Source organism: Aquarana catesbeiana, linkage group LG04 (genome assembly GCF_042186555.1).
Source record: "Aquarana catesbeiana isolate 2022-GZ linkage group LG04, ASM4218655v1, whole genome shotgun sequence".
Taxonomy (NCBI): Eukaryota; Metazoa; Chordata; class Amphibia; order Anura; family Ranidae; genus Aquarana; species Aquarana catesbeiana.
Genome location: NC_133327.1, coordinates 158,882,808 through 158,898,383, shown reverse-complemented (window position 1 = coordinate 158,898,383; position 15,576 = coordinate 158,882,808).

Sequence of the window (15,576 nt, the reverse complement as noted above, 5' to 3'; positions counted from 1 at the left end):
ACCGGGTGGCCCCGCCCCCCGTTATTTAAGAACTGTCAGACGAGGAGCCTCCCTCCATGCCAGCATGGATTGCGGAGCGGCCCGGAGAAGAAAATGAAGAAGAGAAGAAGAGAAGAGCGGGAGCCTCCCCCCCATGCCATGGGTGTGGAGCGGCCCGAGGAGAAGAAGATAGAAGACGCCGCGGAGGAGATGCTGGACGAGAACGCCGGAGGAAGAACCAGAAGAGCCAGAAGAACCAGAAGAACCAGAAGATGAAGGAAGATAGAAGAAAGAAGAAGCATTTAAATAAAGGAATTGTCAAAAACTGTCTCTTGTCATTTTTAACATTTTTGACACTTTTTTCGTGAAATGGTAGGGGTATAAGTACCCCCTTACCATTTCACACAGGGGGGGGGCCGGGATCTGGGGGTCACCTTGTTAAAGGGGGCTTCCAGATTCCGATAAGCCCCCCGCCCGCAGACCCCCACAACCACCGGCCAGGGTTGTGGGGATGAGGCCCTTGTCCTCATCAACATGGGGACAAGGTGTTTTGGGGGGCTACCCCAAAGCACCCTCCCAATGTTGAGGGCATGTGGCCTGGTACGGTTCAGGAGGGAGGGGGGGCCGCACTCTCGTCCCCCCCTCTTTTCCTGCGGCCTGCCAGGTTGCGTGCTCGGATAAGGGTCTGGTATGGATTTTTGGGGGGACCCCACGCCGTTTTTTTTTTTTTTTGGCGCGGGGTTCCCCTTAAAATCCATACCAGACCTGAAGGGTCTGGTATGGAATTTAGGGGGAACCCCACGTCATTTTTTTTTTTAATTTTGGCCGGGGTTCCCCTTAATATCCATATCAGACCTGAAGGGCCTGGTATGGAATTTAGGGGGACTCCCACGTCATTTTTTTTTTTTTAATTTTGGTTCGGGGTTCCCCTTTGGGGAATTCCCATGCCGTTTTTATCAATGAACTTCTATGTGTATTGTCGGCAATGCAATAGCCGCGGGTAGTTTTAAATGAGTTTTTTCCTTCAAAATGTCATTTTGCTGTCAGACTGTTCTAAACACAGGAAACATGCGCCCCTTTACAGGCATACTATAGACACCCCCCAGGTACGACATTTAAAGGGATATTACACTTTTATTGATTGACTTTAAGCATTATTAAAATCACTGCTCCTGAAAAAATGGCCGTTTTTAAAACTTTTTTTTGCATTGATCCATGTCCCCTGGGGCAGGACCCAGGTCCCCAAACACTTTTTATGACAATATCTTGCATATTAGCCTTTAAAATTAGCACTTTTGATTTCTCCCATAGACTTTTAAAGGGTGTTCCGCGGCATTCGAATTTGCCGCGAACACCCCAAATTGTTCGCTGTTCGGCGAACTTACGAACAGCCAATGTTCGAGTCGAACATGAGTTCGACTCGAACTCGAAGTTCATCCCTAGTTATAAGTATGAATGGGGGTACGGTGTGTCTGATATTGTTCTGAATAATTGCTCACATGGTAATTATGTTGGGGAGATCTGGTATGTGTATATGGGTCTTGATGCCCATAGCCATAATTTCTCCCATGGAAGGAACTCCTACCTCTATGGGTCCCTCCCCTTCCTCTATTGAAGTGCTGATAACCATTTCTAGAGGAATGGTTAGGAGTGTGATTCTTCCCATTTGGTCTTTTCTGATTTCTAGGGGTGGGAGGGTGTTCAACCTTCTTCCATGTGGATGCTTGTGTGGCATGTGTCAAAGGGACCACAAGTCCAGTTCCAGTTCCTGGGTCAGAGGGAGGGGATGTATCCATTCCCGCTGAGCCAGAAGCCTCCACAGAGGTGCCACTCTCCTTTTCCTGCCAATTGAACACAAGATTGTTCCTGTAATCATTGGCGTCACATGTGTTTTTTTTCTCTTGTACGTTGTTCCCTCTCCTCTTTTTCCAAATGGCTTTTCAGATTAGCCGAGAGGGAAAGATATTCAGGTGAGGATTTATGGGGAAGAAGTTGCTCTCTTAGTTCCTTAATTTCCTTGTCTATAAGTGATAATCTGTTCCTTTTTTTGTCGACAAGGAAACTTACAACCATACATATCCTGACCCCCCCCTGAAATGAAGATTTTCCCCAAGGACTCTCTGGTTCAAAATGAAGAGCAGATGCAAATGAGGTTCCTGAGGGGGAAGGCGGGCCAGGAAAAAGAAAAAGACAGTAACAGCTAGTGGTATTTTTAACTTGAGTCAGAAGACCTTTTCCAACGCTGAACTTTATGTGCTTGACAATGGTCTCAAGTTTGCCTCCTCTAAAAGATTGAACAGATTTGAGACTTTAATAGATGTCCAGAAATTTAAAAGACAACTCAACGTCCAGAGACACTTTTTGGCCAATCCAATTGCACCCAGGACTGTGAGTAAAATGAATGACACAGAGTGTAATGCAGTAGTATTGCACTCTGGGTTAGCAAACCCCTCCCTTTTTAACCCCCCGAATATCACAACCCCATCCATTAAAGTTTTCTGTGATTTGGTGTTGAAAGATTTGGAAATGTTGCCCGAAAAACATGTTTTTGACCATCCCAATATCACGATCGGTCTTGTGAACATAAAGACCTTGTGAAGCCGTATTCTTAGTGATGACAAAACCTATATGGCTTTACCTCAAGACCCCACTAAGGAATTTAAGAAATGCTTAGTTGATTTGGTTGAACAAGGTTTCCGACAGGGAATTTTAAATAAAAAGGAAAGGGACTATCTGGTACCAGTAGCCCCACGGATTCCAGTGATGTATTATCTACCGAAAATACATAAAAACACTATGAAACCCCCCGGTAGACCTATCATAAGCAGGATTGATTCGATAACATCTCGAATCTGCCGCTACATTGATTTCTATCTGCAACCGCTAGTGCGTATGGTTCCATCACATCTTACCATTCGCCGTTTGGAGTCCGTTGATTATCATGACGACCTTCTCCTTGTAACCGTGGACGTTACGGCATTGTACACCTGTATCCTACATGAACTAGGGCTGGCGGCTGTGAAACATTACTTATCCACTAGTAAAAGTATCCCGTCATTGCAACAATGTTACATCATGGATCTTCTCCGTTTTGCCACACAAGCCAACTACTTCTGGTATAATAACCAATTCTTTTTACAGAAGAAGGGCTGGCAATGGGGGGCAAATTAGCCCCTCAGCCTTGCCAATCTCTTTATGGCACTATGGGAGGAGGATGTCATTTTCAAACCGACGGACAGAAATGGATATATTTCCACGGACAGCTGCCATTATGGCCCTTGACTTGACTCCATTCCACGTAGCCAGATGTTGCGGATCCGTAGAAATTGTACAAGTTCTTCAGATTTTGCAAAACAAGCCCAATTTCTAAAAGAACGTTTTGTTGAAAAAGGTTATCAACCATTGCTTATAGATAAGGAGATAGTTTATCTCATTACATGTCCTTGCAATAAGCAATATGCGGGTCGTACTATAAGAACATTCAGCACTCGAGTAAATGAACATATCACTTCCATCAAATTAGGCCGTATTAATCATAGCATCCCCCGACACTTTCTACAGTTCCACGACAGGAATCCGAGGGGTACCAAGTTCCAATTCATCGACAAATTTGTCCCGCATTGGAGAGGGGGGCCACACACTAGGGGGGTATCCAAACTTGAGACTTTATGAATTTACCAGCTTAAGTGCTACTCCCCCCATGGGTTAAATATAGAATGGGACATAAATACGTTCATCACTAAGTCTTAATACCTTGGGGTGGTCTCTTAGTCCTTTTTATATTTTATATCTAATTCAATAACATTTTTTATCATTTTGTCCTGTGATCCTGAGTTTTATGAACATATCGGATCATTAGGGACCATATAGCAGTCATTATATATATATGCAATTTTATTGTCTCATCTACCTAGGGCTTTGGCTCTCTAGATGATGTATTTGTCAGTTATTATACTTATTATGATATCAGGGGTCTATTTTTCATACTTTTATTTGTATTTTCATTGGAGATTGTTTTTTACTTTACTTGTTTTGGTATATAATTACAACCATCAGTAACTTTACAATACGTTTAGGGTGATAAGTTGTCACCCCGTTTTCTGTATCACTTAGCGCTGCATTTATATCTATTTATATTTCCTTGTCAAAAGAAGTTTATTGAGTATACAATGTTATAAAGATACAGAAAGTAAGTTTACAAGGATCTATAAAGTAAGCTCATTGTTTTACAGTAGGGTTTATGTAGGTAAATATCATGAAATTTCAAATATTAAACATTGGGTTCACGTAAACCTAAATTAAAGATATATATCATTTCCTTAGTTACTTTTGTAGGTATTTAAATGATTTATACCTACTATACATATTGTTTACAAGTAGAGTGTATATAGGTCAAATAAATTCTGATAATGAGCTTTAATCGTAAGGTGGAGAAAAGGAAAGAGAAAGAAGAAAAAGGGTTGAAAGGTAGAGGTATGGTCCACAAGGTTGTCCCGCTCGTCAGTTTATTATTCTTTTTAGTTCTCTTTGAAGCCTTAGAATGGGTGTCTCTGTAAGTCATTTAATCTGTTACCATGGCAACAGGACAGAGTCATTGAAGTTTGACAGGAACTGTTGTTTTATCCAAGGATGCCAAAGTTTTTCAAATTTTGGAATTTGATTTTGATCGATGGCTACCATCTTAGCATGGGACATTGTATTATTCATTCTGTGAATTGTTTCTGCTAGTACCAATGTAGGAGATTTCCATGCCTTGGCCACTGTTTGTTTTGCAGCCGTTATTAGTTGGATCATAAGTTTGAATTGAGAGAGTGTTAACCATTCCGGTTTTAGATTAAGTAAAGTTAAACATGGATCTGGTTGTATTATTTTTTTAAATATTTTAGATGCAATCACGAATACTTCCTTCCAGAAGGTTTGGATTACTGGGCACGTCCACCATATGTGTAAATATGTGCCTATTTCTGGGCATCCTCGAAAACAAAGAGCTGAGGTATTAGGTGAATATTTTGCCACTCTAGCGGGTACAAGGTACCAGCGAGTTAGGACTTTATAATTTGTCTCCAGTGCTAAGATGTTGGGTGAAGATGACTTAGATGTGAGCCATATGTTAGACCAGTCCGTGTCTTCTAAAGTTCGTCCCAGGTCCTCCTCCCACCTCTGAACGTAAGAGGGTCTATTAAGATTTGCTACTCCATATAATTGATTATAAAGTGATGAAATTGTACCTTTAGCAAATGGATCTTTTGTACAGATTGATTCAAAAATGGATAATTGGGATAATGGTGTATCCCCCTTTAGGAATGGTGTATAGAAATTTTTGATTTGGAGATATTTAAATATCTCAGAGTTTGGTAGATCATATTTTTCTCTAAGCGATGGGAATGAAAGGAATGATTTAGATGCTATGAAGTCATTTAGTGTCTGAATGCCTGATGTTGTCCAAGCTTTAAAAGAATTTGGGTAGATCCATGCCGGATAAAAGGCCGGATTTCTGATAAAAGAAAGGAGAGGATTGTGTGGAGATTGTAACTGATATTTGGTTTTTAGTTCATCCCAGAGAGATAAGAAGTGTTTAGTTATGGGATTATGAATTCTAAAGCGGTCTTTAGGATCAAGCCATAATAAATTTGATATTAATAGAGGGTCATTTTCTGAAGCCTCTATAAATACCCATAATGGGATTTCCTGTTTTGCATGGTATTTGGACAGACTGGCCAAATGTGCCGCTCTGTAGTAGTTAGTAAAATTAGGGTATCCCAGGCCTCCTTTATTTTTGGGAAGATGTAGTGTGTGTATAGGTATACGTGGTTTAGAAGAGCCCCATATAAATGAAGTTGCTCTTTTTTGTACTATTCTCAAAAAATAGGAAGGAATTGGAATAGGGAGGACTCTGAATAGATAAAGCAATTTGGGTAGAATAGTCATTTTGATTGCATTAATCTTCCCCATCCAGGATAAAGGAAGTTGCGACCATTGTTTTATTAGATTTGTGATCTGTCTTAATACAGGAGGATAATTGGTTGAGAATAAGTCAGAATGAGAGGCTGTTAAATGAATTCCAAGATATGGGATTGATTTTTCTGCCCATGTGAATGGGAGTGCAGCCCTAGCCGGGATCAATTCCATGTTTGTGAGTGAAATATTAAGTACTAGGCATTTCTTAGGATTAATCATAAGGCCGGATAGGGCTGCAAATCCATCAAGAGCTGGTATTAAGTTAGGACCAGAGACCTGTGGTTATGATAGAAAAAGTAATATATCGTCTGCAAATATACATAATTTGTGTGTAATACCTCCTACTTCAATGCCAGTTATAGTTTGGTATGTTCTGATATATTGGGCCATGGGTTCGAGTATAAGGGCAAATAATAAGGGAGATAATGGGCAACCCTGTCGGGTACCTCTTTCGATATTAAAGGCTTCAGATTTGTATCCAGCATATTTTATATAGGCTTTGGGTTTATTATATAATGCTTTGATCCATGTTAAAAAGTGGGGTCCAAAACCCCATTTTTGTAATGAATATTGCATATATTGCCAGGATACTGTGTCAAATGCCCTCTTAATATCGAGAGATAGAAAACATAAAGGGATTTTCCGTTTTTTAGCAATATGTGCCAATAACACTGCCCTGCGTATATTATCGCCTGCCTGTCTATTTGGCATGAAGCCTACTTGATCTCTATGTATTAATTTTCCTATAATGCTATTGAGGCGTTTTGCTATTATTTTTGCTAATAATTTAATATCGAGGTTTAACAGAGAGATAGGCCGATAATTCACACAGGAAGTATCATCAGAAAGGGGTTTTGGGATCATACAAACAATTGCCATTAGTGTTTCTTGCCGAAAAGAATTTCCATCTAGAAGTTTGTTAAAAGTTTCAGTGAGAATGGGAGAGAGTATTTCTGAGAATGTTTTATAGTATAAAGCCGAGTAGCCGTCTGGGCCTGGTCTTTTGTTAAGTTTTAGGACTTTTATGGCGTTAGCAACTTCATCTATAGTTATAGGCTCATCCAAACTGCTTTTTTGATTCTGAGATAACTCAGGTAAGGTTATTTTTGAGAAGAAGGATTCAGCCTCTGTAGGATTAAATTCATTGTTTGTCTTGTATAAAGTTGCGAGATGTGAGTGAAATTTATGGACTATTTTAACTGGATTACAAGTGTAAACATTTTTTGATAATTTCAAACGTATTGGTTTGAAAGATTTGTTAGTTGAATTTAATGCCTGAGCCAAATATGTACCTGGTTTGTTTGTATTCATGTAGAAATTGTGTTTGGAGTGTTTGAGGGATTTATCAACTGACTCAGTGAGAAATAGATCGTATTCCAATCTAGATTTTTCCAGATGAGATTTTGTACTCTGAGATGGATTATCTTGAAATGATATGTAGGCTGCATTAAAATTAAGTTCTAGTTTTTTTGCTAGATTTTTGCATTCCCGTTTAAATAGTGCCATTTGTCTTTGTATTGTACCACGCAAGGCAGGCTTATGAGCTTCCCACAGTGTTATTGGGGAGATGTCTGTTGTATTATTAATTGATATGTATTCCTTTAAAGCTTGTTCAATGGCCATCTGATGTAGTGGGTGTTTGAGCATTATGTCCGGTAAGTACCACGTTGGGTCATGCGCTTTTGGTATGGCTGAGGCTATAGTAGTGTATACTGCATTATGATCACACCACGGAATCGGAATTATATCTGATGCAATAATTTCCGGTATCATTCCTATTGTTAGAAAAATATGATCTATTCTGGTGAAGGTTTGATGAGGGTGCGAGAAATAAGTGAATTTCTTTTTCATTGGGTTACTTTCTCTCCATGAATCTACCAGATTGTATTTGGAAAGAAGTTGAGAAAAAGGTAATCTAGAGGTTATTTTGGATGGTGTAAAAGGTGATTTATCTAGAAATGGGAGGAGGACCTGGTTCGAATCCCCACACATTATCACTGTTCCTATTTTGTGTGTATTAATCACTTGTAATATATGTGAGAGGAATGGTGTAGGTTGTTTGTTAGGAGCGTAGTAGGAAATCACCGTGATTGCTGTATCCATTATATAACCCATGAGTATCAGGTATCTACCTTCTGGGTCTTTAATTTCTGATGATAAGGTGAATGGTGTGGATCGGTGAAATGCAATTAGAGTTCCCCTTTGCTTGGTACAGGCAGAAGCCGTGTAAATTTGTTGATAAAAAGGAGAAATATATTTTGGAGTAGAATCTTTGGTGAAGTGTGTTTCTTGGAGGCATACTATGTGAGCCTTCTTGTTATGGAAAGTACGGAAGGCTTTGGTCCTTTTTTGAGGGACATTTATTCCCTGAACATTCAGGGAAAGTATATTCAGTGGTGCCATGGCAATAGATCAAATAGTTTTGACTTACTTTTTGTTATGCAGAGCTGACTGCGCAGATCAACCTGTGTGGACTGAAGAGATGAATCAATAGAAAAGAAACCAGTGAATTCTGGAGTAAAGAGTAAACAAAAAACATATGAGATTAGATGATACATTGTATAAATTATTTTTTGCAAGTAATCACAATTTACCCGTGAAAGAGAATAAATATCTCTCTCAGGGGAATAAGTGCCTTCGTCACACTCCCACATAATATGGTTGGGAGAATGAGGAGGGCTAATGGGGGTACACGGATCTTCCGCCTATGTCAAAAGACATCAAAATGATGTTTCATTAGTTGGAGTGCAGAATATAGTTTTTGTTGAAATTATTTATTCCAGGGTGGTTGTATATGGTTAGTCTTGCCCTAGGCTAAATAATTCAGTTAGAAAGGTACTGTTAATAACTTTGGTATTGATGAAGATAGTTTGAATTATTTTGGGATTTTAACCCTTTTAGAGTAAACAATTACAAATTTTATTCATATGTAACTGTTTAGATATGTTAATTCATAAAATTGAGGTTGTATTGCTTCAGATTAGAATAAACAAAAACATAATTCTAGGAACTAGTTAGGTAATAATATATTTGTTTTAAGAAAAGAAAGAAAAAAAAAAAAAAAGCTTCCATTACTTCTGGATTATTGAACATATTTGTCCTAAAAAGTAATAAATCTATTGTTATTACCTGATAATATATAACTGAACAAGAATTTCCTTATTTCACTTATATATTCTAAGGCTATATGAATCAGAAGTAATAAGAAATATAACTGGAATGTAACATGATCCCACACAGTGTGTGACTATCAGAATGCAGTTACATTCAGTTATAAATATAGGTTTTTTATAGAGAACCATCTCTTAGTATAATAAATGAAGAGATATCAGGAATTAGGATGTCAGTCCATTGAATCTTCTTGGTCCATGGATGATGTGGCACAACGGCCTCTTTTGTGAGAATGATGATTCCCATTTTGTTCTGGAATTTTCTGGGTGCTGCCTGAAGGTGAAGATGATGCCATTCTTCTGCATGTGGGAGTGTTGCTGCTTGTGGGTTCTGTCAGATTTAATTTTAAAAGGGTTTGTTGTAGTTCATCTGCTGATCTGCTTCTGTAAATTGTACCTTGGTAGTTAAATCTGACTGAAAAGGGGAAGCCCCATTGATACATAATGTTGTGGCGTTGCAGTTCCATTAGTTGGGGTTTCATGGATCGTCTTTTAGTAATAGTAAGTTGGGATAGGTCAGCAAAAATTTGATAATTGTGTCCTTGAAAATTAAGTTCCTTTTTTTCTCTTGCAGCAATTAGTATTTGTTCTTTCGTTCTGTAATAATGAAATTTTGTGATTATATCACGTGGGGGTCCATCTTTCTTTTTGACTGTGAGGGCTCTGTGTACTCTGTCCAGTTCTAAACGTTCAATAGGGATATCTGGCTTTAGTTCTTGTAATAGAGCAGTAATAGTAGATTGCAGGTCTGTCACAGTTTCAGGTATTCTGGCTCTATTTTCGTAATCTTCAAGCTTAGTTTGAAGTATTAAATTCTCTTTTTTTAATTGTTCCAATTCTGTTATATTTTCTTGGGTTGTAATTTCAATTTCATCCATTTTTATTTCTAAGGCTGCGGTGCGGTTTCCCAGCTCTCTTATTTCTTTGGTTAGGCTGTTTGTTATTTGGTCTGAGGTTTGTTTTAAAGCCTTATGAAGCATCTTTTCAAATTGTAATAATATTACTGGGGATACTGAGGAGGCTTGTGGAGAAGTTTGTGAGAGGATTTGTTCTGTATCTGACTCAAATGGAGAGTCTTGCTGTGACATTTTCTGTCTGTGAGAGCGCCCTGATGCTGTATCTTGTGAGGTGACTGGAGCTGCTTCAGCTGCAGTGAGTGCCTGTGAGCTCTTTGTGAGGTGATTTTTATTTCTGCCACGGTTTCCTCCCAGTACCATATTTCCTGCCCAAACTTTCACAGTTTGTTCCCTGGGGCAAAAAGGTTCAAATGGATACCTTTTGAGCCTGCAGGCTCCGCTTTGTCCTTCTCTTCTCTCCTCAGCGGTGTGGAGCTCTAACAATGCATGTCTGCTCCGCTAGGCTCCGCCTCCTGCCCCCTCTATTTATATTTCATTGCACAGTTTGCTACACTGTTGATGCTGGCTGCTATCACCTATATAATTTTTTGTTTATAGTAGCGCAACTTTGCTTTTTCTTTTCATTTATACAGTAATCAGTAGTTATTTGTAGCTTTGATCGCTGTATAAAGATGATCCCATGAAGATGATCCCAAAATAGTGTTAAAAGTGTCCAATGTGTCTGCCATAATGTCGAAATCCCGATTAAAATCACAGATCGCGGCCATTACTAGTAAAAAAAAATAATAATAATAAAAATGGCATAAATCTATTCCCTTTTTTGTAGACACTATAACTTTTGTGTAAACCAATCAATATACACTTATTGTGATTTTCTTTACCAAAAATATATAGAAGAATACATATCGGCCTAAATTGTGGAAGAAATTAGTTTTTTTTATATATTTTTGGGGGATATTTATTAAAGCAAAAGGTTAAAAATATTGTTTTTTTTCTTCAAAATTGTCGCTCTTTTTTTGTTTATAGCGCAAAAAATAAAAACTGCAGAGGTGATCAAATACCATCAAAAGAAAGCTCTATTTGTGGGAAAAAAAGGACCTCAATTTTGTTTGGGTACAATGTTGCACAACTGCGCAATTGTCAGCTAAAGCGATGCAGTACAGAATCCCAAAAAATGCTCTGGTAAGGAAGGGGGTAAATCCTTCCGGGTCTGAAGTGGTTAATCCATGTAACTATGTAACATCACCTTCCTATGGTACTATTAATTTCACAATATTTACCAGTTGAGTTTCTGTAGACCGCAGGACCATGTCTGTCCAGAGTGTTGTAACCACAATTTATTTTCTAAACCCACATTTTCCAGCCCTAAGTTATCTGCAGCATGCTTTTAATTTTGTTTGGTGCTCTAGAGGTTGGCTTGCTAGAACAATTAATTTAATCGAGATATTACCTAATAACGTTTGTGGAAGAGCATTTATGATAGTTCACTTCTGTTCTAAGATAGATGTCAGTGTTTGAGAACCTAGTTGTTCCCCAAACGTGTAATGCGCTTCAATAAGGCTCATAAAGCATCCTGTCAAAATGTGCCTTAGGCTTAATGTACATGGGACATTTTTATTTTTTTTTATAACATATTTTATTTGATTTCAGGCACATGTTATAAATTACAAAGATGTAGCAGATGCAACTGCTGCCCGACATTAAAACTAAGTGTAACGCAGGGGTTGTTACCAAAGTTATCATGCTAAGTAATGTGTTGTTCCTTAAGAAAGGGAATGGCTCCCTCTAGTGACCACTAAAACTTTGTCAGGACCTTTTCTCTATTTTAGAAGCAAATAGTTATGCATTGTGGGATTGGTAGTTTGATGAGGAAGTAACTCATGTTGTCAAATCAGTCTGGGAACCACTGACCCACAATGCAAAGGTCACAAAACAGCCTGCTGAGTAAACAGATAAAAGGACAGGGGTGGCATGCTTTCTCTCTCTCCAGATGCCTTTTTAACAACCAGCAGCCGAGCTGGTGTGTGTGGCCAGGAGGCTGCGGCCTGTGCAGTGCGGAGTGGGATTGCCTGCCTCTGAGGGACTTCAGGATACAGCCCTGTGAGTCCAGGAGGCAGATCGGTGTGCAGTGCCAGGACATCTGGAAGGTTTCCTGAATCCCAGCCATTCGGAGGAGCGGAACAGCGTGGCGGCGCCATCTTCCATCAGACTGAGACATCAAGAGGAGAGTCTGGACGGACCCTCACAGCCTCTGGGTCTATTGTGCTGAGCAGGCACCTGCCTATTTCAGTAGAGTGCATTATTAACTGAGTGAGTTATTTACAGACTGCTGGTGAGACTTGTAGTCCCACAGAAGTGATCTCACTTATCCATAGGCTGCATACAGTTGAACTCCAGGGTTTGTCTTACCTGTGCTGTAAAGTCAATACTGAATTACATCCACTTACCAGGAGGAATTATTCTAAGTGTCCTATATCTTCAGTTACACAGTTACCAGCGCATCATTTATTCTGCCGCTTGCTTTTTATTTGTTTCCCTGTTTGGATTACAAATACTGCAGTCTAAAACCACGGGCTAGCTGAAGATATCTGAAGACAAGGAACTTTTGTCATCTTTTACAAAGCGTCATGGTTCTACTACATTGCAACCTAGGGGGAGCCCTTGAGTATAGGTTAAATATTGCATTGTGTCATTACATGTGAAAGACATTACTTTGCAATTTGGTGTGTTTGTGTTGAGGCATTAGTGGGAAGGTGTTTGATATAGGTCTTTGAGGATATCAGGCATTTTTCCCACTGTACTCCTATATTATTGAATCTACAGTTCTCATATCCGTGTTGATTGTCATTTACTGTTTATATATGACCACATTGTTCCTTATGTTTATTGTCCATTTCAGTAAACTTTCTGAGTGGTTGATTGATATTCTGTGTGAGTCTCTATCTGTTATTACAGTTTGTGAAGCGACGGGTCCAAGATTACAGTAAATATATTGTTTAGTGTATCATTACTGTGTTTCTCTCTACTGCTGGGTCCCACTCTAATATTACCATACAGGTGTGCCAGAGGGGTTGAGACCGTTCTTGGGGTTGAGAGGCAGGGTGCAGAATCGAACATTTATCAGCAGCTCATCCAGGGGTAGTGCTACATAAGCAATATAGGTTATAAAAACCACCGTACCCGGTATACGTTTCAATAATACTTGATGGAGTTAAAAAGTAGTACCAGATAAAGAAAAAGAGAAAAGGTGGCGGGGGATGTAAAAGTCCTGTTTGGAGATGGAAGGTGGTTGGGGAGAGAGATCAACTACAAACAGATATGCAAACAAATAAATAACAAAGAACAGGTGCATGCGCAGCGGCCCCCGAGATGGTGGCTTGATTCGGGAACTCTGTCCCGCTCCAGCCATGTAACAGCCTCAACGCCAGTTAGAATGAGGGGATCTCAGCCCTTACAACCCGCCCGATTTCCAGACACGTCAGAGCTCCCTCCTGCATGTTGGGCGAGCAGCAAAAGAGCGAGGTCTCCCACCAGCTCTGCTTTGGGGACCAGGCTCAGGGAACTTCCAAGATGTGGGCTGCAACTCACACAGGAGGAGAATCTGCAGACACAGAATCCATTGCGGACCCTATCCCTGCACCTCAGGCACAGAATCCATTGCGGACCCTATCCCTTCACCTCAGGATCCTTACGGGCCCCCAGCCACACCAGTAAGTGCTCTTCTCCTCCCAGCAGCCTCCACCGCTTCCACAGAATCATTCCTGGGAACATCCTTTCATAAGCTCCTGAACAAAACATTCCATAGCCCTGCGGACTTATCCACTCTGCAACAGGCTTCTCCCTTCACCCCAGGCCCGCTTCCTGACATGAACCAAATGTTCATTAAATTCTCTGAAATGCTAGCGAACGGTTTAGCCCAAACTGCCTAGGCACAGGAATGGAAGCCATTTAGCAGACTGTACACCAGACAGTTTTACAGGGGAACCAGAACACAGCTTGTATTCAAACACTACAGGAACAACTGGACTCAGCGTTATCTAAAATTGACGACCTGGAGAACAGAAGCAGATGCTATATTTTCTCATCCGGGGTCTTCCAGAATCGATAATGGATGTCCAAGGGTCAGTTAAGTCCCTCATTAAAGATCTCATTCCAGGTATTCCGGACCACAGGTTGGAGCTGGATAGAGCTCACAGAGCTCTCCAACCCCGTTCCCAGGATGTTCTCCCTAGAGATATTGTGGTGAAACCACATTCCTATTTGGTAAAGGATGAAATCATGAGGAAGGCTCGGGACTCTGTCAAGCTATCTATACAGGGGAATCCAGTTCAAATTTTTGCGGATTTGTCCCCTACAACTATTCAACACAGAAGGTCTCTCAAACCCCTCCTGGGGGAATTATCACAAAAATCTGTGAAATATTATAGGCTGAAGCGGTATTAATGCTCCTCCCCCTGTTGAAACTCAAGGGTTCTAGTTCTCCATGGCGACAACAGGACAGCATCCTGAATATTTTCAGGATGCCCAATTACTTTTATATTTCTATATAATTTGTTAGGTTGACAGGATCAGGCAATGCCGATCCTATGCACGTAGAACACAGAACATCTCCAGTTCTGGGTTCTATCCTCCTCCTCTTCTACAATTTATCTTCCTGTTTTTCTCTTGCTTTCTCTTTTCTTCCAGATGCCTGTGCGGGGACCTTAGCATCCTAAGATGAGTCATGAATACATATCTATTTGGAAAGCTTCCTCTGTAGTCTCCTGGCTGGCTGGATGGGTTTGTATATACATATTGACAGAGTACTTCTCCTCCCCTCTCCATGGCTAATTTGGTTCAGCAGGGTGATACTCTTAGAGTGGCATCTCACAACACCCAGGGCTTTTATTCCCAGATAAAGAGACAGAAGGCATTTCAGCATTACCATTCCCAGGGTATTGATGTCCTCCTGCTTCAGGAAACTCATTTCCAAGAGCAGTTTAATACAGTATTTTTGCACCATAAATATCCCGCTCACTATTTAGCAAATGCAGAGGCCAAAAAAATGGGAGTGGCCATCCTTTTTTCCAAAAAAGTATTTTTTGCTCATTCCCAAACGATCAAGGACCTGGAAGGTCGATACATTCTAGTCAAAGGACATATTGACGGCTGACTATATACATTCATCTCCTATTATGCCCCAAACAAGGGTCAGGCAACATTTTTTAGAAATGCTACAAACCCTCTCCCCTCACTTCGAGGGAAGGTTAGTAATGGGAGGTGATTCTAATATTGCATTTGACCAGCTTTTGGACAAAACGAGCACAGGGGCACCCCAGCGAAAAAGGCCCCCTAAACAAAGCCTCCGCATAGTCCAGCTTCTCCATACTTTAGGTCTGGTGGATATCTGGAGAGAGATGAACCCTTCTTCACGTAACTACACGCACTATTCGGCCCCACATAAGACATATGGGAGAATAGACCATATATTTCTCCCCACCTTAGACATTCGTACGGCATCGCAGGCCATCATCCTAGATGTAGCTTGGTCGGACCATTCCCTAATTTTGTTGATACTTAGTAAGGCTCCTTCTCCTTCAGGTCCACACCCTTGGAGACTCAACAAATCCCTT